Source organism: Pteropus alecto, unplaced genomic scaffold (genome assembly GCF_000325575.1).
Source record: "Pteropus alecto unplaced genomic scaffold, ASM32557v1 scaffold3, whole genome shotgun sequence".
Lineage (NCBI taxonomy): Eukaryota > Metazoa > Chordata > Mammalia > Chiroptera > Pteropodidae > Pteropus > Pteropus alecto.
This window is the reverse complement of record NW_006442484.1, coordinates 14,297,440-14,301,110: the sequence shown is the minus strand read 5'-3', so window position 1 is coordinate 14,301,110 and position 3,671 is coordinate 14,297,440. Positions and strand designations below refer to the sequence as shown.

The window sequence follows — 3,671 nt, the reverse complement described above, 5'->3', positions numbered from 1 at the left end:
TACCGTTTACTCTGATTTATCTGTTGATAACATTTTATCTCATTTGTGAAGCTGTGATTTTAAATAATACTTTACTAGATACTTGGTAATAACAACTACAATATTAAAAGCGTAACATTTAACTGCTAATACTAGAAATGGCTATTCTTAAAGCACATTTGCTCAGAGCCAGCCTCTCTGTCTACTGGAGAGCCTTTTCACTGCCTTACTTTTTGCTGTCCTCCACGTGGGCATCAATAAGCTCGACTTGGAGCTCAGGTCTGCTTGAGTTCTGCTACCATCCTCAACTCAATGTCTTATCTTTAGAAAGAGAAGTTGTCATCTCATCTTGCTGCCCTCTAAGGCCAACCTTCTTTTTAGCCTTATCTGATCCCACTGTTTTCCTCTCAGGAGAAAGCTTACTCTTGCCCTTGAAGAAGAGCCAAACCATCAGGGATGTGTGACAGCACATTTCCCAAAGTGTGCCCTCTGTAGTCTTGACTAAAAAGGAAATCAGGCATGTATGTCCACATCCCTATGGTCTGTTCCCTGCTCTGTGTCTCCTATGAGACAAGAACACATGAACACACACACACACACATACACACACACAGAGTAGTCTAAGAACAAACAATTTGCAGACTTACCATATAAACTTCCCTATAGGAAAGAAAATTATAACTAAATCTATAAGAATGAGGAAATAGTTCTATAATATACACCTCCTTAACAATAATAAATAAAAGAACATAGGATTTCAGTCTGACATTTGCCTATGTGGATTTCTTTAGTTAATTTAGCTCTTTATTGGGGTTTTAAATCTGCATATCTAAAAGGATCTTTCAGAGGAGTCTCTTCTGGAACAAATAGGCCACCTATTCTAAAGACAAACCCACATCTCCATCCTATAGTGATTATCAATTTAAAACTGGAAAGATTTTCAGTTTCAAAAAATTCTCAGTCAGCGGGCTGTTTCTGTATACAGTTGCTGTATAAAAGCAATTATATATAAAAAATTGAAACGAAATGTGTGTCAATTAGGATCATTGTCATTTAATTACTCCTAATAATTTTATAGAATAAGACATTAAGAAAACCTAAAATTATCCTTCTAAGTAAAATATTGATTTATTATTTTGAAAACATTGATAAAACATACCCTTGAAGTTAATGTATTCTATTTAATTCTTCTTATGTAGTACCCTGACAGTTGTACTATTATGGAGTCAAGACTTTGGTTCTTAATAGGTGATTTAGCCTTAATTGTGATAAAACACTCAATAGTTCCACTTTAACAAATTCTCCTGTAGTTAGAGCTAAGACCTTTGAACGTACTGAGTGTACTATGTCTGTCTACCTAAATTACTTGAAGTGTGTTATTGCTTTTATAATTGAATATTATGCCATTAAAAATTCTTTGCAAAACACTACAATCTGCGTACATGTTTTAAAAGTTTATTTCTAGGGAAAAAATAGTCTCAAAGTTATTTTCCTATTTACAAATTGTATCTAGAACTCAGCTATCCTATGCTTCATATTGTTTCTTTCCTTAACGGGAACATGAGATTATATTAATATACTTTTATTTTCTAACTTGGAATCATATTTTGTTTGAGTTAAAAACTTTATCTTCTATGGAATGGTGTCCCAAAGAGGAACAATCAACTTCAAATACCTAAGAAATAAATACCTAAGAAACTTAGCAACTGAATACTTTACTTTGTGTTGATAAATATCTAATTTCCAGATATCATTGTTAGTCATTTAAAACACAATCTCATAACTAAAGAAATGCTTAATAGAAGGTTTGGGGTTGTTACAAGAAAGACAACCGGATAAAAACTGATTAGAATCTTATTTTTTAGGTTAATTCTCTAACCAGCATAAGGTAATATCTTCAGGTATGCAGATTCAGAACTTCTTTGTTTTCAATGATTCTAAGTTGATCAGATTCTGAGATTTTTCACTCAAGCTGACAAAGGAAAACTGTTTATATAGATCACAATGCCTACTTATTAATATCTATTGGGAAATGGCTTTCCTTTTGTTTTGGTCATCCTAAAGAGGCAGGATGGACTCTTCCACCCAAAATTTGGTTCAGATGTCAAGAATGATGATGTCACACTTGTCAATAGGATATGAAAAAGTTTGTTTCTCACATAATAAGGCTTTCTGAAGAGAGCAGAAAGTATGAAAATGACTTGAGAGAACAAGGAAAGGAGACTGGCTTGGTTTTTTATCAGGTTTACAGGATGGGTTTAGGATGAAGATTCTCAACATTGGGCTGGGCTTGCATGGTTGAATTTTCTTCTGGTGCCAAAGGAAGTATCTATCACCCATGTTTTCTAAAACTTAAGGCAGAAGGGTAAAGTTAACTGATGGGGCTTGAAAGTTTTCAGCATTTAAACATTAAAAACGGAATCAGACTCTACTGAACTCTTTTTTTTTTTGCTTTTCTTTGCTTCCATTGTTTATTCTTATATTAACATATTATCTCCTTCCGTATATGAATCTTTCCATTAGTTCCTGGTAAGATAGCTGAAATAGTGAGAAAATGTTTAGAATTTCTCAAACCTAATAAAGTAGTACATTCATAGCTCACAAAATTGACTTTCCATTTTTCCTCAGTTGCCTACATCTATCACTGAATGTTCAATTCCTCTTCTTTTTAAAGCCATAAGCCACATAGTTGAAACAGGCTGCTTACACCTGTTTGAATCAGAGACTGCTGCTCTGTCAAGCTCCCAAACTGTGTATTCTGTCATCAGCACATGCAGAGAAAAATCTCAGAGAGGAGGAAACTTGAGAGAAAGACCTGCATATACATTGCCCTCAGGTCCTTGGCCATCTTCTAAACTGCACATGCACAGGAGGAGACTCTAAGCAACCTAGCAGAAATTTGAATTTGGGAGAATAAAGGACTAAGCAGAGAATTCGGCGCTATTCTGATGCTAAGGAGACAGAGATTGGAATTGAGCCTTGCTGAGGTGGAAGATTCCTTGGTACTATCTTCCTGCCTAGGCCTATAGTGACCCCCTCCAAGGAACACCCCTTAATATTAAAGACCATACTGTAGGAATAAGGGCAAAACTGCAATAAACCTGCTCTAAAAAAAAAAGCCTAAAACCAAGTCTTAAAAGGAATGAGGTCTTTGCTGGTACTCAATCTGCCTGCCAAAAGACTTTTAGCCTAATTCCCACTTGGAGGAAGATAACATCATCCAAGGAGTCTATAATTCTTTTTATCCACGATGTCTAGAATCCAATCAGAAAAAGAAGATACAGGTCAAAAGACTGAATACCATAAGAAAAAGTAAATAATAGAAAGAACCCATAGGTGATAAGATATTGATGTTATCAGAGAAGGACTTTAAAATAACTGATTATTTTATTCAAGAGAATAAAGGAAGAAGTAGACAAAAAAAAAAAGAGAAATAAATAAAAATTTCCGATAATTTAATCCATTAAAAAAAATCTAAAAGTAGTTTAAAACGATGCTGATGAACATTTTAGAAATGAAAAATAACATCTAGAATTAATAACTCATTCAGTGAGTTTAATATAATAGCAAATTAGATACAAGAAGACAGTATTAGGGCACTAGAAAATAAAAATATCCAAACTTCTAAATCAATTAGCTTCCCAGAGCACCAGGATTGTTCTTATTCTTACACATATATAGGCTTGTTCTCT

At 34.1% G+C, this 3,671-nt stretch overlaps 1 protein-coding gene across 4 annotated transcripts in view; it reads left to right on the top strand.

Moving 5' to 3' along the window:
- ZRANB3 (zinc finger RANBP2-type containing 3) overlaps positions 1-3,671 on the top strand; it is a 224,717-nt gene that overhangs the window by 101,246 nt on the left and 119,800 nt on the right. The gene's annotated exons all lie outside the window — the stretch shown is intronic.